Genomic DNA, 22,778 nt, shown 5'->3' with positions numbered 1-22,778 from the left:
AATTGTTTTATTAACAAGGTTTCGGAGAAGCATGTTCAGATAGATAATTGACACAAGTGGAGAGCACTCAGCTAATCTACAATAAGAGGTATATATACGCAGCAGTTTTACCTCTGTTCATTGACAGTCTATCAGATAGGGATGGCTAACACAAAACTGATGTTTCGATGCTGTGGCGAGATCTCGAAGCGCAGATGTTTCTAAACACTGCTCCTACGTGTGATTAGAAACAACCATGTCACGTGACTACCGCTAAGTGTTTCATCAGGTAGCGCCTGTTGAAACTGCGTTTGATTGTAAGGGATGGGAACAAACCACACAGTCACACATTTGTATGAACCTCATTCCCCACAGTTTAAAAGTGAAGTTAATATAAGTTATAGTGACACATTCATATAGGCTAAGTTAGATAGTGACTTATAGTACAGCATAAATTAGATATAGAATTATATAGATTCATATGTTATATATAGATAAGATAAATATATTAATATAATAGATAAAAATGGAGGCTGCACATTGTTGTTTATTGCCGTACATCTGTGGTGTCGGAGCATGTCCATTTGGAAACACCAAATAAAGTGAGATGTATGTATTGTGATAGGCAGCTAAACTTTGCCCAGAATGCATGATACATTCATTTATTGGAAAGAGAGAGCAGTAATTTTCCCTCATTTGTAAAAAATAAATAAAAATTTGTGCATTCCAGCAATTACAAATGTCCCTCGTAAGAGGATTTTTTTTCAAAGGCTGGAGAAATTATATGTAAAAAAAAGAAGTCGACTAAGTCTTTCAACAGCAGAGCAGTTCATATTCATGTTATGTAATGAGTGTGACACTGGCTGTATTTATTTTATTAATCTTCATTTTTCATGAAAAAAAATGTGCGAGTGCTTTTGAAAGGGAACTCGCGCTGCGTCAGCTGACGCTACGGGGAATGCCTCCAGCGTGACAGGTGTCTGAACTACTATCAAATCGTGACAGGTGGCTGAACTACTATCAAATCATGGCAATCCTATTGACCGGCGACAGCCTATGATGTCAACCAGGAAGTATATAAGGGCGCCTTGCAAACATGACACCAGCTTTTTCGTCTTCAGGGACTGTTTTGTTTGAATGCTTCAAGTCAAAAGGTAATCCAAATTCATTTGATTTCTAGCTGGGATTAAGAGTGTGCACAGGCAAGCTCTTATGGAGTTGTTTGTTTATTTGTGTGCAACGGGAGTTTGTTTGTTCAGTATGAGATCGCTTTGCAGTCATAGACCGGTGATGGGGCCTGAGGGCCAACATCGCCTCTCGTAAGCCCTATTAAGCCCTATGGTTGAGGGCAGGGCGCAAAGAGGCGGACTCCCAGAGAAGAGGAAAGGTGTATCACAACGTGGTTGGCGTGGATGAAATGGTCTTCCCCTGGTGGGTGAGTTAAGAATTATAACTGACTTTTACTCCTTTTCATCAGCATTTTCCCAGGCGCTTCTTACATTTGGCCCGTGGTGGGGCCGTGAAGTGATGATACTCTAGGTCCCGCCTGGCTGGTATGTGAGTAAACGGCCAAGTGTCTGCTTTCAAATGAAACCATACTTATGTTTTAGTGCAAAGGATTCATGAACTGTATCTGTTTTAGTCTGAGTATGAATTTCTTAGGATTTTTTCAAAAGTGGGGATTCAGCCTAACAGGTTAAGGACCCCTTCTGTTGAAATAGTTGGTCCAAGGCCTTTGAGCAGCCGAGGGTAAGAGACCTCAGGTGATTTGATAAGGTCCTCTCTTAGGCACATAGCTTGGGCTATGACCGTAGGGAATGCTGTCACTGACAGTCTATTGTGACCAGAGGGGGAGTGGTTCAGGGATTTCAATTGAATTTGCTTGTCCTGCCAGTGGGCATGCACTGGCCTCAGCATGGCGGCGTGGGTATATATTTCCCCGTAGAGTCAGTTGATGCAGTGCAAGTTCCCTTTCGAAAAGGAATGTCTCAGGTTATGACTGTAACCTTGGTTCCCTGAGAACAGGGAACGAGACTGTAGATCGAAATTTTACTGTTTAATATTATTTTGTATTATTAGTATGTATAATCAGTTAATATCATGTATTTGTATTATTATTCTTTACTAATATTCATTATCATTTGTATAATCATTATTATTTAGTCAGAATGAGTCTGAGCACAGGAGTGTGAAGGACATGGAGAGGAGATAATTTTGAACACAGGAATATGTAGCATAAGTTTTCCAATTATACACATGTGACTGTAATTCTCTGTAAGGAAGTATTGTGTAGCATGATGTTGTTTTCCTACCAATGCATATGACACATGTCACAAGTTCTGTATAAGACATATTTTGAACAATGAACAACAAGTTTCTCTATGCATATGTTCTAGGGTATATTATGCCGCGTGAAAGCACGAGGTATAGCGCAAACAACCTGTTTATCTAGTAATACAATTGATTTCTCTGTCTGAGCAACCTATAAAATCCAAACTGGGTGTCCAGGAGGACAGAGAAAGCTGGAATGAAGATCATCTCCTAGGAAAATTGTCTTTCTCTCCTATGTCTGATATAAAATTATATAAAATAAATCTCTTGGCAAAATAACTGGTGTCCGGTCCTGTGAATTAAACTACCACGGGGAAAAAGCTTAATTTTTAAGTCTACATTTTGGCGTCACGAACAGGATTGCATCTTCAGCCATTTGTCTGTCAATCAGGTAAGACTTTTTTTCTTTCTAAATAGTTCTAAGTCTGCCTGATGATTATAGACATTGACTGAGACTGCTAAAAAGAATTGTGTTATTTAAAATACCAGTTGTATTGCCAATGAATATATGTCAGACATAGTAAAAGTAAAATAATAATTTGATTTGATTTGGACTTTTAAGTTGCTCAGATCAGTGAACCTTTAAACAATATTTGAATGAAGCTGGGGTAAAAGTGGATCTTTGGTTAAAAGACCATTTAGTCAAATTTTCGGGAGAATAAGCCATAAGGCGATTCAGCAATTAGCTTGACATGACTGCGAGGTGGTGAAATGTGGCGACTCTGCTCTGGAAGTAGACTCTAAAATATTTCACACACTGAAGATCCGTGCTGTTACAGACAGACGGGGAAGGTGTCAAGCTGGATTAAAAGCAGTTTAAAGTGGCGGATCTGGACTCTAAAGGGGAGTCCTGTTTATAGAGAATCCTAAAACGTTTAAACATGCTGAAGTAGCTGAAATTGCGGGCATTCTGATTTTGACAGAAGCTGTTCAGTATTTGAGGAGGAGAAATTGATCTGAGTTCAACTGAACAAAGAAACTAAAAAAAATTATAAAAAAATAAAAAACCTAAAGGAAGAAATTGATCTGAGTGAAACTAAAATATATGTTTTCTATATGAAAATATAAGAGAAATTTTCTTTTAACTTTTTCCCTCTTTTCTTTTGTTCCCTGAGTGTTTAGGAGAGAAAGGGAGAGAAGCAGGGAAGCACTCACCGCAGAACACACACATCCTCCACACACGCGCACACATACACAGTATATATAGCTTAGACAAGAGAGAGAGAGAGAGAGAGAGAGAGAGAGAGAGAGAGAGAGAGAGACCCTCCTTTGGAGATTCACACACACACACACACACACACACACACACACACACACACACACACACACACACACACACACACACACACACACACAGACATACCATAAGCCCTGCTGTTCTGAGACACAGATACAGAGTGACCAATAATTTGCAAAATGACAGAAGGTGACTGTAACAGCAGAACAATTTCTGCATGGTATCTGGAAAAGAAGAACAAGAAGCAAGTTAAATTTTTGAAAAAAGGACTTGATATTAATGCACCCATGGATGAGCAGTTAAATTGGTTTAAGAGACAAAAAGACTCTATCAAGTTAAAAGTATTTCCAATAATGGCAGCTAATTGGATTGTGAAACAAGGTGGAGTTTGTTGTGGTATGGATGGTGGTCCAGTTCCACTTGCTGAAGCAATGAAGCCTCAAGTTGAAGCATATACCAAGTTGAGCAAAATCATGTCTATCACATGTTCAGAAAAAGAACACATCACCAGTGATGATTCATTTGATCCAGATTGGACAGAGATAATAGCTGAAGCTGAAAGGAAATACTCACTAACACCAGCAAAATCAGCAACGGCTGTAACACCACCTCCTTACAAGCCAATTTATCCAACTTTGCCTGAACAATGTACAAGTTACTCTAAACCTCTGATGCAGCCTCAAACTTCAAGCTCGAATGGAGTTCCAGTTGACGAAATGTGTATTGCTTCTGCTCAAGCAGCCCCAATAATTACCAGATCTAAATCAACTCAGCCAAACAGAGACATGCTGCGATGTTCACCAGGTCGCAACTATGGATCGGACTGGGGTGAAGAGACAAGAGATGACGACATGATCACAAATGATAAAGTTGGTCCTGACTTTTCTCCACTTGCTGTTAAAAAGGAAGAACTACAATCTGAAATGATGACAGAAGAGAGACCATTCACACCGGGAGAGCGTCAAGCAATTCTCACAGCCTTGCCTCCATTGAAGAGACAAGATCCAAACACAGAGTTTTGGCGAGAATTAGACTCTTTGGTTGAAGCACATCAAATGACACTAAGAGACATACACACCATTGTGAAAGCTAAAATCCCAAGAGATAGATGGGAACGCTTACCAGCATCGATAACAACAGCCCAATGGATAGACTTGTGGGTAGATGGTCAGGGACGACCCCTGGGTCTTTGGCAAGCATTAGATGGATTCCGAAAAGAAATCCAAGAGATCTTGGGCAGTGGTAAAATCCCTTTCACATCGGTGACATTGATTAAGCAAAAAGACGATGAATCTCCAGATGAATATGCCTTGCGCAAATGGACTGCTTATGAAAGATGGGCACTCTGTGCTAAGAAAGATCCAGATAGAGATGATGTACAGTTTACTGACACACTTGTGGATGGCTTTAGCACAAAATACCAACAAGCTTTATTACTTGGAGTCAATCCAGGAGAAACATTTGATCAAATTATGCAATGGGCTGGTCGTCTAGAGATGGCTATGAGATCAAACAAGGATGAAGGAAACAAGTCAAATCGAAGAGGAGTGGCATTAGCTCAATCTAACGTGGTTTGCAGCAATTGTCGAAAGTCTGGCCACTTCAAAAGAGACTGTTGGGCTAAAGGAGGAGGAGCAGAAGGGAAAGGTCCATCATTTAAACAGGCAAGTGCGAAAAACAAAGATGAAACCCCTCAAGGAAAGATGTGGACTGAAGAGCAAGTTCGCCAGCTTATTGAGGGAATTATGCGTCCGCAATAGGAATCAGCGGCCCCCTGTATGAGTAAGAAATGTGACAATCGACTTTTCATTCCTGCACTAATAGGGGGCCACCCATGTGACTGTCTCATAGACACAGGGGCATCAATTTCTATAACTGACCTGAAATTACCTACGACACATGAAACTATGGAAGTTGAAGGAGTTGGAGGAGAAATCAAAACATTTCACAAAAGTGTACCAGTTCCTCTGCAAATACATGAAGATGAAGTCTTATGGACATCTTTCTGGGTGGGGCCAAATTCACAAGGAAGCCTCATTGGCATGGACATTCTACCATTGTTGAACATGATCATATTTACTGACATTCGTCAAATCGCTACAACAGCTGGAATAATTCCACATGAAGATCGCACATGTAATATAAGTTCTGTTGGTGTGGCAAAACCAATCATCAGAGACTGGGGGAAAGAAGGTGTATGGGGTCTTCTGTGCAGTTTATATCCAGATGTTTGGGCTAAACACAAATTGGACTGTGGAAAAGCCAACATTGATCCCGTTGTTATTGAGGGACCGATACATGCCCCTCATAAACAATATCCCATCCGACCTGAAGCAAGACAAGCTGTGGAAGAGATTGTGGCAGACTTGGAAGCTGAAGGGATCGTCAGACAAACTTCATCTACTACCAACAGCCCTGTCTGGCCTGTTAAGAAATTGGATAATTCATGGAGATTAACCATCGATTACACAAGACTTAACAGTGTAACACCAAAACCACACCCTATTGTGGCTAATCCTGCTACCATTCTGAATGATATTCCTGGAAATGCAAGAATTTTTACAGTACTAGATGTGCTGTCAGCGTTCTGGTCTATACCTATTGACAAAAGATCTCAAGAGAAATTGGCCTTCACTGTGGGGGCAAACCAGTATGTTTGGAGTAGACTCCCACAAGGTCTTAATTTATCTCCAGTTGTATTTCATAGAGCACTGGACCAGTTCTTAAATGAACGAAAAGCTGAAATTGAGAGCTCAGGAAGTGTTTGCCTCCAATATGTTGATGACTTGTTGATTGCAAGCCCAGATGAAAACAGCCATGTTTCAGCTCTGAACATTGTTCTACAAGCTCTTAAAAAAGGAGGATTCAAAGTCAACCCAGACAAAGCACAGCTGGCCAAAACCAACGTGATCTACTTAGGTCAAGAAATATCTGTTGATGGAAGAAGAATGACAACGGAACGAGTAGAGGCATTACGCCAACTTCCAAAACCTCTGACAGTTACAGGAATGCGGAAAGTGATGGGACTTTTCAACTATTGTCTGCAGTATATACCCGATTTTGCCAGCATCACAAGCCCTCTCATTGACCTATACAAAGGAGGAAAGCCTGGAGTAGAACAGATTGTCTGGACAACAGAAGCTGAGGAAGCGTTTACTTCTATGAAAGAGAAACTGATTTCAGCCCCAGCCTTGGGACTTCCTGATGGCAGGTTGCCATTTCATCTGTGGACCAAGGTGGGAGATGAGACTTATTCAGCAGTACTGTGTCAAAAACCAGGTGATCGGTACAAACCAGTAGGATACTTTTCCACAAAGATTCCTGTCACCATGATAGGTCAACCACGATGTATACAAGCCCTCGATGGTGCCACATGGGCAGTGGATGCTGTGGAAAATCTGATAGGAGCACAAACTATCATATTGCATACACCGCACAGTATAGTGACGCTGTTGAACAACACAAACATCAAGACTATCACTGATGCGAGGAGAGCAAAATGGGAAGCAACTTTGCTAAACAAGGATTTGAGAGTGGAAATAATCAGAGACACATCCCTTAACCCTGCAACAATGATGCTGGAACCGCATGAGGGAATACCACACAAGTGTGAAAAACAGGTGGAAGAAGAAAGCCTTGGACCAGTTAATCCAATCCCTCTTGAGAATCCAGACAAAGAATTATGGGTTGATGGATCCAGTTACTACGTTGATGGAAAACGACATACTGGATGGGCAGTTGTGGAGTCTGATGGAACTGTCGTAAAGAAGGGAGCTCTTACTGGTAAGTTTTCAGCACAAGCAGCTGAACTCACAGCACTTACAGAAGCTCTTGAACTATCGGAAGGAGATCGAGTTAACATCTATACAGATAGTCGTTATGCTTTCGGCGTGGTCCATGACTACCTTGCCCTTTGGAAAAGACGTGGACTCATCACTAGCAGTGGGAGCGAAATACAACATGCTTCCATAATTCGTCGCCTGATTGCAGCATGCCACTTACCAAGAGAAGCAGCCGTGGTCAAAGTAAAATCACATCAATCTGACAAGTCCAAGGAAAGCCAAGGAAATTCTGCAGCTGATGCAGCAGCCAGAGAAGCGGCTTTACTCCCTCCTACTCCTGTCATCTTGGTTCGAGAAAACAGGAAAGACAATCCTGAACTCCATCTTTTGTCATATCAAACAGAGACAGATGAAGAGAAAGAACAATGGATAAAATCAGGAGCGAAAGAAGATGATCAGGGTATCTGGAGAATTCCAACAGGACAAGTGGTGATGCCGGTCGGCACAAGAAGAGAACTAATGCAGCTATATCATGGAAAAGTGCATGCTGGAGCAAAAGCAATGAAAGCTCAAATCAGCGAGACATGGTGGTGGCCACGGATGATGAGAGACATTGATGATTATTGCAGGAGATGCTTGATCTGCATGAAAGCAAATGTGGGAAAACCTGTAAAGGTGCGAATGTCACATGCACCAAGACCCACAGGGCCATGGACAAATCTCCAAATTGATTTCACAGGACCTTTGTCACCTAGTGGAGGGTACCAATACATTCTAGTAATCATGGACAGATTTACTAGGTGGGTGGAAGCATTCCCTACGAAAACCTGCACTGCTGAAGCAGCAGCACGAGTAATGGTGGAAGAAGTTTTTCCCCGCTGGGGTCTTCCATATGAAATTGATTCGGACAATGGAACTCACTTCACTGGAAAACTAATGAAGGAAGCAATGAAATTGATGGGGGTCAAACAGAAGTTCCACATACCCTACAGGCCTCAGAGCTCAGGGCTGGTTGAACGAATGAACAGATCGTTGAAAACGGCTCTTACCAAGGCCATTCTGCAGACTGGCCAAGGTTGGCACAAGTTATTGCCTGCCATCTTGTGGAACTTAAGAGCAACTCCAAACAGAGTAACAGGACTGACCCCTTTTGAACTGATGACTGGAAGAGCAATGATACTACCTCCCGATGCTCCGCCTCCCGCGGGAACAGGAGGAGATTCAACTTTGTTCCAAGAGAAGCTGCGACGCTATCTTGCAATGCTGGACAAAGCTACCAAAGACAATAACAAAAAAGTGCAAGAGGCTCAACAGCAATGGGATGAAAAACACACCACTACTGACATTCCACACATTCCCGAGTTAGGCAGTTTTGTTATGGTCAAACGTATTGCTAGGAAAGGTTTAGAACCTAGGTGGGAGGGACCATATGAGATACTCTTAACTACAGATACAAGTGTTTGCCTTAAAGGGAAGGGTGTAGGGACAGATAGATGGTATCACTGGTCACAAGTTAAACCTTGTTTAGTGAATGAACCAAATGATAATGATGACTTATGGCCTGAAATTGAGCAATGTACATCCATTAGCTTTAAAGATTGGGAACAAAGGAGTGATGTTTAATTATTTTTCTGCTTCCATTTCAGGGATCATTCCCATTGACATTGATTAGAGATGGTTGCAAGTTATTCTCGATACACAACGATGATGGTATGCTTGTTTTTAATTTTACTTGGCATTTACCAAGGAAGCCAAGCTTTATGGACCCCTCAAGTTCAAGGAATCACTAGAAATACAACTTTGAAATCTGGCCAACATTTTACTTTACCCTTTATTTCCAAATGGGGATTATGGGATTGGGTGCCAAGTAATGATAAAGATCTTGCTAAATATCGTAAGGACATCTATGGTGGATGTAACTATCACCATCAATGTTACCACAGCAGAGTAATCTGGCCAGTGAAAGACGGGGGATATTCTAGTAGTGGTCAACGACGAGAAATTTGTTCAAGAGAACAATGTGAAATTGTGGGGTTAGACCTCATAACTTCTACTAATGTGGAAATTAACTTCATTTTGAACCGTACTCACATGCTTACAATATGGGATTCTTTGGCTTTAGGGTGTATTTATCCCATAGTGTTACCATGTGAAGGATTCCTAAGGGATACTGCCTCGAGAACGACAAGATTCAAGGGAAATTATGTAAGAGTATGGCATTCAGAAGATGAGAATGAATATTGTGAGACTGAACTAGAAACTGGGGAAATTGGACGGTGTTTTTATCTTTCTGCTGAAAAAACAAATAAAGCTAAAACATGCCCAACTACAAATATTGCACCAGCTCATGGTATCTTGTTAGCAAAAGAAACCAAAACCTTGATAAATGAAGCCCATATGGTGAGACAACGTATCAATTATAATTTGATATCCCTTCTTACCGTTTATGATCAGTCATATTGTGGAAATTTCACACAAATAAGGAAATGGTTGGAAAAAGAAGTAAAATATTATACCTCTAAAGATCCATTGAATAGTCGAAGTCGTAAACCTAGGAGTATATGGGGAGACGTAGCGGGGGTATTTGGTTCTGTCAATTCAATAAGTAATACTGCGCAAATGAATCAATTAAGTGAATACACTCAGTGGGTGGGAAAAATGACAGGAAAAGGACTCACTGAAGCTCTTAAAGGTTCTTTACATATCATAGCAGCAGGTCAACATCTTAACGATGCAGCAAAGGAATTGGCAGATGCATTAGTAAAATCATCTAATTTTGAGACACATCGTGCAGCATGTTTATTCCTAGCTCAGAATTTAAAGGATCAAATGGTAGAGGATGTTCAAGTTATTCGAATGGGTAAAGTTCCTGAACGAATAGTGGAATCTTTGTTAGTGGTATTTGGTATTCAACTCAATTTGACTTCTGCTAAACATATTCCATTAGTCAAAATTGCTATCGATGAAGACTCTTTGTCAGGTTCCGGTACATTACCTTTATTTTTGGTATGGCCTCAATATGGACGGCGCAATATAATGACAGTGAGACAATTCCAATCAATGGGCGTTAGACAAGGAAACTCTGTTATCAGATTAGGGAAAAATGGATATTGGGCTGAAGGCGAAACACCAATGATTTCTACCATAGACTGTTGTGTTGAGGAACATGAGTGGGTAATTTGCTCGTGTTCTACAATGTTTAGTCTATCCCTGAATGGATCTGCAGTTTGGGAAGTAGTTCCTTTAGATCAAGCCACAGGTGCATGGCAGGTGTCGGAAGCACAGTGGTGTATATTACATGATGGAATAAGTGAGACTATGATATATGGAGGGAAGTTGTGTCCAATTCCTCCTGATCCATTTTGCGTTGAGATTCTCTATCCTCTTCAATTGGGTGGAATCCATGTTCCACATGTGCAATTGTTGAACTTAGACCCACAATGGTGGAATAATGATTTAGTAGAGGAAAGGAATTATGAACTCTTTGAAATGGTTAAAAGAGTTAAGGAGAGTGTTAAAGCAGCTCAAGAAGAGGGAATTCAAGCAATGGGTCATGTTATTGTAGCGAATGGAGTAGCTAAATTGTTGTCTGAGAAGAAATTAGCACAAATTCCGGGGAATTTATCCTGGTCGGAATGGATAGTTCTGATTACGGTTGGAGTTTTTGTGTTTCTGTTAGTGATACAACTCATAAAATGTGTTACTAGAAGGAAAAGTACCAAACCTGTTAGATTGGTTATTTCTAACCATGTGGATAAAACAGAGAATAGGAAATTCAGAGTCAAATAGGAGATTTTACACACTACACTGCTTACAGAATATAACCTCACAAACAATCAACATCTGCTTACTGATTCACAACCCCAAGGGATAGGAATTCTTTAACATCAACTTTTATGTTTGTTTGTTATTTTGACCAGGAACTGGAGGAGTTCAGGGCCCGAACGAGTCCAGGCACTGGTGAAGATTCATTAGTTTTTACTTTCTTAGAAGATTGGGGTTCCTATTAAATGCATACACATAGACGTTAAATGACACATATCTCGGGAACATAACATGGGTTTGGGTTCTTTGTTTCTTTTTGTTTTTTTCCATTTCTGTTCTTCTGTCCTTGTTTATTTCTTCGTCTGCTATTCTTCTTTCTCACTATCACTTCAATAGGTTGGCTACCTGGGTGATGGTGTGGAACGGACGGCCGTAGTTCCAGAAGAAGGGAGATGTAGATCGAAATTTTACTGTTTAATATTATTTTGTATTATTAGTATGTATAATCAGTTAATATCATGTATTTGTATTATTATTCTTTACTAATATTCATTATCATTTGTATAATCATTATTATTTAGTCAGAATGAGTCTGAGCACAGGAGTGTGAAGGACATGGAGAGGAGATAATTTTGAACACAGGAATATGTAGCATAAGTTTTCCAATTATACACATGTGACTGTAATTCTCTGTAAGGAAGTATTGTGTAGCATGATGTTGTTTTCCTACCAATGCATATGACACATGTCACAAGTTCTGTATAAGACATATTTTGAACAATGAACAACAAGTTTCTCTATGCATATGTTCTAGGGTATATTATGCCGCGTGAAAGCACGAGGTATAGCGCAAACAACCTGTTTATCTAGTAATACAATTGATTTCTCTGTCTGAGCAACCTATAAAATCCAAACTGGGTGTCCAGGAGGACAGAGAAAGCTGGAATGAAGATCATCTCCTAGGAAAATTGTCTTTCTCTCCTATGTCTGATATAAAATTATATAAAATAAATCTCTTGGCAAAATAACTGGTGTCCGGTCCTGTGAATTAAACTACCACGGGGAAAAAGCTTAATTTTTAAGTCTACCTCGGGGCCTGCCTGCCAAACAGTCCCTTCAGACGAAGAAGCTGGTGTCATGTTTGCAAGGCGCCATTATATACTTCCTGGTCGCACCTTGATGACATCATAGGCTGTCGCCGGTCAATAGGATTGCCGTGATTTTATAGTAGCTCAGCCACCTGTAGCGTCAGCTTACGCAGCGTCTCGTTCCCTGTTCTCAGGGAACCAAGGTTACAGTTGTAACCTGAGACGTTATTTCAGATCAATACATTCAAGTGTCCACTAGATGGTATCATGGTGTCGGGTGTTGTTTCGAAGCTTCGGCACATTTGCTTCAACTGGTTCAGTGCTGGTTCACGAAGCCTCGGTCTGCCAATCACTACTATCAGCATCCCTTCACCATCCCTTCTCCACACTTGTATTTCTTATCACCGACATACATGGGGGGTATTCTGGGTTTGGTCCGAATTCAGAGTTTGAAGCCCTCCCCCCGGACAGCACGCCAAATACGCATTTAAATTTACTCTCTATAAATTATATGTAAGTGTGAACTTGTGAAACTAACTTGCATCAGGGTATGAGTAGATTGTAGTAGAATTTCACGTTAGGGTTAGGTGTTTGTTGGTTTTAGGAGACCTTAAATTCATTGAAAGTCTTTGGAATATGCTGGCTTCGACTTGACAAAGTGCTTGTCTCCTGCAATGCACCTCTTTATGAAAATAAATTTGGTGAAGTTATTTCCATCAAGAGGTACATACATTTTTGTTCCAGATCTTGTACTGGCAATGCAAGAGTCAAGCACTCTGTAAAGTCTCCTCTAGCACATCCCAAAGACTTTCAATTAATTTATGGTCTGGGCTCAGAGGTGCCCATTAATGTGGGGAAATGATTCTTAATGCTCCCTCCCAACCATTTCACAGGTTGATGAATCTTGACATTGTTATCCTGGAATATAGCCAGAATGTGTCTTCCTACATGGCTGTTTAAGAAATGAAAAGCTCCAGAATCCATCAATTAGGATTTGAAAAACAATGCCAAACTTATAACATGTTAGAAAAATATAAATCACTGCAATAATGATCCAATCATTGACTCTTAAGCATTTACCAATTTAAATGCAAACAGCTACTTTTTGGGGGGCCGGGCAGTGTATTATACACTATTATGCAATTAATTTTCAAAATAATGTATAGCATAAACCAGTTAAGAGCGATCAAGATGAATTGTGGGATATGGAGCTGTTTGAAGTGTGCATTGGATTAGACTCGTTCCCAAAATCAAGGGGAAAAGGTTCGGTCCATTTAAACTTCCCTGATATACTTGACGAAGAGGAACACATTTCAAAATGGCGGCGGGAATTCCCCCCAGGGGGAGTGCTTTTGGAAGTTTGCGAATCCGTGTCTAAAAGTGGAGTGAAACGCAACACTATTTGCTCAAGTCACTCCCACACGCGGTGTTGTATGTGCCCCATCTGCGTGGACACAAACATTTTAAATTATGTTACACTAAGAGAGCCTGGGTTAAAAACAACTCAAGTTGTGTTGGAAATGAACAAACCGAGAAATTGGGTTGTTTAAACCCTAGTAAATGGACTCATTCAATACAACCCAATTTCTGCGTTTATTTTCAACCCAACTTGGGTTGTTTTTAACCCAGCATTTGTTAGAGTGTAGATGGTGATTTCCAATGTGTCAGGCAGTCAGGGACTCAGTTAATGAACTTTTGGGGATATTGACATTGAGGTGTCAGCAAAAAATCCTAACCAATTAATGAGCAAAGAGGTCAGGTGCCCCTTATGGGCCATGTCCCCTAATGCCCCTTGGCAGGGTGCTTAGACCACTCACAGTTACTTACTTGTCACTCATACGGTCCTAAACTCAAGCTTGCTGAGTCTCACAGCTGCTCTTCTTTGCCCTGTATAATTATTGAACTAAAATTAGTTATACTTATACTTATAAAGTTAATGTGTAAGAAATGTAAAATCATAAAAACAAGAGCTGTTTTTTATTGGAATTTTCACAGTACACATTATTGCTTTAAAACTCCCATCAGTGTAAAGCATGTATCTGTCAACTAAAAAAGGGTTTAGAGTTATGGGGAAATTATTTATAAAGAGGAAAAAAGGTGACGCTCATGTTTGAGCATTCAAGTGTGAAAAGAAGGAGAGAAAATCACAGTTTAAATATGACTAGATGCATACCTCTGGGAGACATGTTCAATTTTTCATGGCTTCAGTCCACGTCATAACACATTCACATCAAGAACAGGTTACATGCATCTTCACAGATCTGTTTAGCAGGTTGCAGCGGGCATGGAAGTGCATTTTTCCAAGGATGAATTTGAACAAAGGGCTACATCCAGTGTATATATATATATATATATATATATATATATATATATATATATATATATATATATATATATATATATATATATATATATATATATATATATATATAAACTATTTACTTAATGCTAAATGTTATTCTAGAAAAATCCCCAGAATTGTCTAATTTGCTAAAACAAAACTTTCCTTTTGAACTTACCCAGGCTACTAGTTTTGACCAACCATTTCTGGTTGTGTTGCAAAAGGACTGCAAACTCTCATAAGGAATGCTAAAGTTTAAGGGACCATTTATGTGGTGAAGTGCAGATTATTGCTGGGCGGTAACATTTGCGATGGAGCATATATAAGGCGAGGTACGGTAAAACGGGTGTCGCGTCATACTCTGCTGATCGCACTTCCGGCGTTTCGGTACATTGCACGAGGGGTATGTATGAGTTTTCTCCGTGGCTCCTTTTGTGGTAGATGCTGAATGTTCCTTTAGCGGTTGCTTGTCTGTTAACAGTGATTTTGGTCGGGCTGGCGACGGGTGAGTGCTTGTTGCACCCACGAATGGTCAACAACTGCTAACAGTAATTTCGGGTTGGCTGGCGTTCGGGTAAGTGCTTGTTGCACTCGCGGATGATTAACAACGCAACGGGTGTCGTCATTGCTCCGCTGTACTGGCGAACTGCCTGTGATTCCTGCCTGTGATCGGATAGATGATGTGTTTGGCCCAATCTGGTATGTATAACCCACTTTTAACTCCCTTGGGCCTTTATAAAGGTAACTTGGTTATAGTTATTTTGTGTGTTTTAGGAGTTTAAATCATCCTGTGAGCCTGCCCGTTCCGATTCCAGCCTGCATTCTGTTAACCTCGTGATTTCAGCATGGCTGGCACATTCAACACTGCTGTTTTGCTTTAATTCCTTTTTTTTTAGTTTAATAATTTGAGTTGTATGTATTAATTGTGCCCTTTTTGGGTTAGTTTCTATTTTGCTGTCTATTTTCTTTCTTGATTGTTTATTTGTTTTGTATTCTGTTAAATGTATGTTTGGTATTGAGTTTGTGTTACTTTGGTAAGGTCTTTGTTTCTATTTTTGTTTTATTAATTTGGTTTGATTTTGTTTGTTTTGGATTAATTTGTTTGGTGTTGCTGTTGCCTTCGCAGTTATTGCTTTGCATCTCACTGCTTTGCATCCCACTGCTTTGTATTTTTATTGCTTTGCATCCCACTGCTTTGCATTTCACTGCTTTGCATTTGACTACGTTGCCTTTAATTGCTTTGCATTCGATTATTCTGCATTTAGCGCCATATTTGACTGCTTAGCATTGGGTTTGAATGGTGTAACCTTTTTGTCTTTTGCTTTCTTTCCTGTTCTTGTATCGGAGCTGGGGCCTGGCGAGGGCAGGCTGACCTTTCCCGTGTGGTTAATCTCACTGTTCACCAGAGTGGCGTGGAGTGGCCGTGATTTCCTTGGAGTGTGTGAGTGTGATTTGGAGCACGTGTTGTTATTATTATTGTTACTGTGTGTATTATATAAGCCCGGTGTCAAGCCTGCCGCCCTGGTGGTAGGCCCCAGCTCTGGTGTTGTGATTGTCTGTTTGATTGTTTTACAGCCGGGGGTGTTGCGCGGTGTCGTGGAATTCTCCCTTGTTCATGTGATTCATTGAAATGCATTTTAATCGACTATTTTATTGTTTAATAAATATTATATATGGTACCCATGCCTCGTGGTCATTATCTTAGAAACTGAACTTGTGCCCTTTGGGCTTTTCCCAGAGTTAGTTCTGGGTGGCGTAGTCGTCTTTAAGAAAGCAGTAACGCAATTTAGAAACAAGTGCTTATTGCTGCTGTAATACCTTCATTGCCACATTTTGGCGCAGTCGGCAGGGTTTCTCATTTATTTATTTGACCTGAAGTGTGGATACCTTTCTTGTTCTGTTGTGGTTGTGTTTTTGTTTGTTTGTTTTTTTTGTTTTTTTCTGGTAGAAGCAAAACAGCAGTGTTTGTTCGTGAACTTGGAGCCTCTCTGCTGGGTAAAGATCCATCATCTACTATAATTGGGTAAGGTGTTTATGATGGAAGAAGAAATGCAGGAACTCTGCGAACTTGTGGCTCAACTGAAAGCCGATAATGCTAAATTGAGACAGGAGCGTGCACAGACTGGGTTGCCCGGTCCTAGTAATGATTCTAGTTTACCTAGTCCGTCCGTAGTTGCGTCTCAATTAGTAGGGGCTGGTGCTGCAGTGACTGAGCGGTTTTTATACCAAGAGACCGAAAGTGCCCAAAATTTAGTGGTAGGTCTGGTATGGGGATTAATGAGTGGGTTGAAGAAGTGGAGGCTTGTATGCGTGCTCGTCATCTATCCATTGCAGACCAACCTTTCTTTTTGTTTGACCATTTAGAGGGCGAGGCCCGGGAAGAGATAAAGTATCGACCTCTAGAGGAACGGGAGGATCCTGCCAAAATTATTCTAGCACTGAAAGAAGTATATGGGTGTTCTAAATCATATGTTGCGTTGCAGGAGGCTTTCTTCTCTAGGAGGCAGCAGGATGGGGAAACCCTTTTGGAGTTTTCCCTTGCTCTCATGGGCCTCCTTGAGAAGGCTAAGCAGTGTTCACCTGATGCGATTCCGAATGCCGAAGTATTGTTGCGCGACCAATTTGTTGAACACGTTTTTGATAATACCCTTCGTCGTGAGTTGAAGCAGTTGGTCCGTCGTCAGCCCACCATTACACTTTTAGATGTCCGTGGCGAAGCCATAAGGTGGGAACGAGAGGGCATGCCTGGTGGAGCGCGAGGACGTAGCCATTCCGTCCCATTGGCGCTTGGGTTTCAATATGGGGTACAAAGTGATTCTTGTCCTGGAGTAGACCGTTCTCCTCAAGCTTCGGAGATGGGTGAACTTAGGGAAATGTTACGTTTGCAGCAGCAACAGTTAACCCAGCTTACCCAAAGTATTGCTCAATTTCGAGATCAGCCTCGTCATAGCAGACCTTTCCGTAATAATTCGTTGATATGTAGGAGGTGCCAGAAACCCGGTCATTTTGCTGCAGAGTGTGATGGGGAGCGTGTTTCTATCTGTTCGCTGCCTCAGACGGGCATTCGGGCGCCGGAACATAGACAGTCTCGCTCGGGTTCATTGCCGGAAAACTAATTCCCACCGAGTTGTTGGGCCACAGCTCGGTTGGGGAATATATTGGCTCTGATTTGTTGGGTAGTGGTGGTGTCCCTGTGTCACAATTGCTGTCTTCCTGCCCACATCTGGTTGTCATTATGAGTGGTGTACCTGTATCCTGCTTAGTTGACACTGGCTCCATGGTCTCTACGATTACTGAAAGTTGTTTTCAGGAGTCTTTTGAGCCATGGGGCCAGGATCGCCTTATGTCTTGTCACTGGCTGCAGCTGAAGGCGGCCAATGGTTTATCTATTCCTTACATAGGTTATGTGGAATTGGATATAGAGCTCTGCGGTAGGGTGGTCCCGAAATGTGGTGTTCTGGTGGTCCGAGATCCTCCTGGTGGTGTCTGTGCTCAAGCCCCCGGGGTCCTGGGGATGAATGTATTGAACCGATGCTACCGGGAGCTCTTTGGACAACATGGACACTCTTTGTTTAAATCTCCGGCAGTGTCACATGCTCCCAAGTCAGTTTTTCAGGCTCTACAATTTTGTCATCAGGCAGGCATTCGGCAGTCTCCTAAGATTGTGGGTAGAGTTAAGGTGCGGGGTCCTCGAGCTGCCCGTATCCCTGCGGGTGCTCTTAAATTAGTAGAAGCCACTTGTTCCGACTATTTTTCTAGTGGTGTTGCACTTCTTGAGCCCCCAGAGTTTGGTCTTCCAGTGGGGCTGTTGATTTCCCCAGCCCTCGTTAAGGTGATCAGGGGTGTGGTCTATGTGCCAGTCGTCAACGTTAGTACTACTGACGCTCTCCTCTTTCCTCGTCGAGGGATAGGTACATTGGCAAGTGTGCATATTGTTAGTTTGCCTCCAGGTGTCGTGGAAGTCCGGCCGGGGTTGGGGATCATTTGTTCCACCAATTCTCAAATAGGTTCTTCCGCTGTGCCAGGGCAGTTGGATGCTCTAGATTTGTCTCAGTTGTCTGGGGAGGATCAAGGTAAGGTTAGGTCCCTTCTTTCAAAGTATCAGTCTGTTTTCTCTACTTTTGAGGGAGTTTTGGGGTGTACAGGTCTCTTGTCCCATGACATCCCTCTTCTTGATGACACTCCCGTTCGGCAGCGTTACCGGCGCATACCTCCATCTGAATATGAAGTAGTTAGGGCACATATCAATCAGCTTTTAGAAACGCAAGTAATTAGAGAAAGTTGTAGTCCATACGCCTCTCCAATTGTTCTCGTCAAGAAGAAAGATGGTAGTCTGCGCATGTGCGTGGACTACCGTCAGTTGAATTCCAGAACTAGAAAAGACGCGTTTCCATTGCCACGCATTGAGGAGTCGCTGGATACGTTGACTGGTGCCCGGTGGTTTTCCACATTGGACTTAACTAGTGGGTATAATCAAGTCCCGGTTACTGAGGGAGATAGGCATAAGACAGCGTTTTGCACCCCATTCGGGTTATTCGAATGGAACCGGATGCCGTTTGGGCTCTGCAATGCCCCCAGCACGTTCCAGCGACTGATGCAACGCCTCTTTGGGGACCAACAATGTCAATCTCTTCTCCTCTATTTGGATGATATTATTGTGTTTTCTTCTTCTGTCGAGCAGCACTTGGAACGGCTGGAGGTTGTTCTGGGACGACTAGAGCGGGAGGGTCTCAAGGCCAAGTTGGACAAGTGTGTGTTTTTACAGTCACAGGTGAGGTATTTGGGCCATGTGATATCCGCTGAGGGTGTGGCCACTGACCCGACTAAAGCACAGGCAGTATCACAGTGGCGTCGTCCATCTAATACCACAGAGTTGCGTTCCTTCCTTGGCTTTGCAAGTTATTACCGCCGTTTTGTGGAGGGGTTTGCCAAAATTGCAGCCCCCCTGCATAGGCTGGTTGCAGAGTTCTCTAGTAGTAAGAGCAGGCCTAAGAGGGGTGTTAGGTTGGACTTCATGGATGCCTGGAACGACCAGTGCCAGAATTGTTTTGAGGAGCTGAAGGTGAAACTCACTACTGCACCAATTCTCTCTTATGCAGATTTCTCCCAGCCCTTCATTCTTGAGGTAGATGCCAGTCATGGGGGACTGGGAGCGGTCCTATCTCAGGAGCAGGGTGGTAAAGTGCGACCCATTGCCTACGCTAGTCGTAGTTTGAGGCCCACTGAGCGCAATTTGTCTAACTATAGCTCCATGAAGTTGGAGTTTTTGGCGCTCAAGTGGGCCATGACCGAGAAATTTAGAGAGTACTTGTTGGGAGGCCGGTGTGTGGTTTTTACCGATAACAACCCCCTTAGCCATCTCTCTACTGCTAAGCTTGGGGCTACTGAACAGCGCTGGGCCGCCCAGCTGGCAGCCTTTGATTTTGAAATCCGTTATAGATCAGGGAAAAGTAATAAAAATGCTGACGCTCTTTCACGGCAGAATCCTCCGGAGGTGGGTGCGCTGGGTGGATTAGTGCCAGGCACGGTAGTGCCTGCATCTTTGCAGCAGGTTTTGGAGGTAGGACCAATTGTAGAGGTACAACAAACAATGATGGCAGCTTTGCCGAGTCACTCGCTGACTGAGGTTGGTGCATTGCAGAGGGCTGATTCTGTTATTTCAGAACTCCTACCTTTTTGGAGGCGAAGGGTTCGCCCGGGGCGGGAAGAACGTCGGCCGCTGTCTGCCCTGGCGTTGATGTTGCTTCGACAATGGGATCGTTTAGTGGAAAGAGACGGTATACTTTATCGTAGGGTTTATTCCCCGAATGGGGGAGAGGAAGTCCTACAGTTGCTTTTGCCTACCGCCTTGAAGTCATCTGTCCTCACCCAGTTGCATCAACTGCATGGACATCAGGGTATAGAGCGTACAGGGGAATTGGTTCGGCAGCGTTGCTATTGGCCTGGTATGTCTTCTGATATTGTTTCTTGGTGTCAAGCATGTGAAAGATGCCAGTCTAGTAAGGACTTACAGCCACTAGCTCAAAGTTTTATGGGTCACCTTTTGGCCTCGAGGCCAAACGAAATCGTGGCCATGGACTTTACTCTGTTGGAGCCATCCAGTTCAGGAGTTGAGAATGTGCTGGTGATTACGGATGTTTTCAGTAAATATACCCTTGCTGTTCCTACAAGGGACCAGCGGGCAGAGACTGTGGCACAGGTCTTGGTAACTGAGTGGTTTTATAAGTTTGGTATACCAGGTCGTCTCCACTCGGACCAGGGGCGTAATTTTGAGTCCCTGTTGATCCATCAGCTTTGTTCCTTGTATGATGTACGAAAGTCCCGCACTACACCGTATCATCCGGCCGGAAATGGCCAGTGTGAGCTCTTCAACCGAACCTTGCACAATCTGTTGCGTGCTCTGCCGAATTCTAGAAAAAGAGATTGGGTAGCTTGTTTGCCCCAGGTTCTCTTTTCTTATAACACTACCCCTCACCGAGCCACTGGGGAGTCCCCCCATTATTTAATGTTTGGGCAGGAACCACGCTTGCCAGTGGACTTTCTGTTGGGTAGGGTACGGGAGCCAGTGGCTGGTAAGGTGCACGAATGGGTCCAGGAACATCAGGCCAGGCTGCAAGTGGCATTTGAAGGTGCGCAGGAACGGTTGAGGAGCATGGCGGAAAGGCGGAAGGTAACACATGATCAATCTGTCCATAGTGCCCCTTTGACTGAAGGCCAGTTGGTGTACCTTCGTGACTATGGTAATCGAGGTCGCCATAAGATACAGGATCTTTGGAGCCCGGTGGTCTACCAGGTAGTACGTGCTCCTCCAGCAGGGGGTGCAGTCTATTCTATTGCTCCCATTGATGAGTTGAGTAAGGTAAAGACTGTACATCGCTCATTGCTTAAGAATCGGGTCCATAGGGACCCTCCGACTAGTGTTCCTTCGGGGGAGCCGGGGGACACCCCAGAGGACTCCTTTTTGGAGGAGGAAGAGGAGGTAGATTTGGTTAGGGTGATACCTACTGGAAATTGTGGTGCGAGTGCTGTGCTTGAGCCTGTAGTTTTGCCTTTGCGAAGTGTCCCTCAGTTAGCAGGTGCACCTCCTGACTCGGGTGGGGGCACAGTTAATTCTTGTGAGCCAGGGGTGGAGGTATACCCTTTTGTTCCTGTGGAGGAGCTGGAGAGAGGTGATGCTTCATTAAGGCGAACGGGGCGGGTGACGGCTGGTCGCCATCCTAACCCTTACCATCTCCCCCGTACAGTAAGGACATCGCTTTCTATCCCGTCAGTATCTAATTCTGTAGCTGCTATTTTTAGGCCTTGGAATTGAGATCGAGTTGCCAGTCATTTCATCGTCGGGGTCGACGATGGGAAAAAAAACTGGGGTAGAATGTGGTGAAGTGCAGATTATTGCTGGGCGGTAACATTTGCGATGGAGCATATATAAGGCGAGGTACGGTAAAACGGGTGTCGCGTCATACTCTGCTGATCGCACTTCCGGCGTTTCGGTACATTGCACGAGGGGTATGTATGAGTTTTCTCCGTGGCTCCTTTTGTGGTAGATGCTGAATGTTCCTTTAGCGGTTGCTTGTCTGTTAACAGTGATTTTGGTCGGGCTGGCGACGGGTGAGTGCTTGTTGCACCCACGAATGGTCAACAACTGCTAACAGTAATTTCGGGTTGGCTGGCGTTCGGGTAAGTGCTTGTTGCACTCGCGGATGATTAACAACGCAACGGGTGTCGTCATTGCTCCGCTGTACTGGCGAACTGCCTGTGATTCCTGCCTGTGATCGGATAGATGATGTGTTTGGCCCAATCTGGTATGTATAACCCACTTTTAACTCCCTTGGGCCTTTATAAAGGTAACTTGGTTATAGTTATTTTGTGTGTTTTAGGAGTTTAAATCATCCTGTGAGCCTGCCCGTTCCGATTCCAGCCTGCATTCTGTTAACCTCGTGATTTCAGCATGGCTGGCACATTCAACACTGCTGTTTTGCTTTAATTCCTTTTTTTTTAGTTTAATAATTTGAGTTGTATGTCTTAATTGTGCCCTTTTTGGGTTAGTTTCTATTTTGCTGTCTATTTTCTTTCTTGATTGTTTATTTGTTTTGTATTCTGTTAAATGTATGTTTGGTATTGAGTTTGTGTTACTTTGGTAAGGTCTTTGTTTCTATTTTTGTTTTATTAATTTGGTTTGATTTTGTTTGTTTTGGATTAATTTGTTTGGTGTTGCTGTTGCCTTCGCAGTTATTGCTTTGCATCTCACTGCTTTG

The 22,778-nt window shown here is 42.8% G+C and overlaps 2 long non-coding RNA genes across 2 annotated transcripts; both read left to right on the top strand.

Annotated features, from left to right (window-relative positions):
- Window positions 1-14,862: 14,862 nt before the first annotated feature.
- LOC137043691 (uncharacterized) lies at window positions 14,863-15,803 on the top strand. Its single transcript, XR_010898557.1, has 3 exons — window positions 14,863-14,926; window positions 15,005-15,222; window positions 15,298-15,803. It is a non-coding gene; the product is annotated as an uncharacterized lncRNA (long non-coding RNA).
- A 6,073-nt stretch (window positions 15,804-21,876) lies between these two features.
- On the top strand, window positions 21,877-22,512 carry LOC137043125 (uncharacterized). Its single transcript, XR_010898420.1, has 3 exons — window positions 21,877-22,029; window positions 22,108-22,325; window positions 22,401-22,512. It is a non-coding gene; the product is annotated as an uncharacterized lncRNA (long non-coding RNA).
- Window positions 22,513-22,778: the final 266 nt, after the last annotated feature.

The sequence above is a fragment of the Pseudorasbora parva genome, chromosome 16, assembly GCF_024679245.1.
Source record: "Pseudorasbora parva isolate DD20220531a chromosome 16, ASM2467924v1, whole genome shotgun sequence".
NCBI classification, from domain to species: Eukaryota; Metazoa; Chordata; class Actinopteri; order Cypriniformes; family Gobionidae; genus Pseudorasbora; species Pseudorasbora parva.
This window is presented reverse-complemented; position numbering and strand designations above follow the sequence as displayed.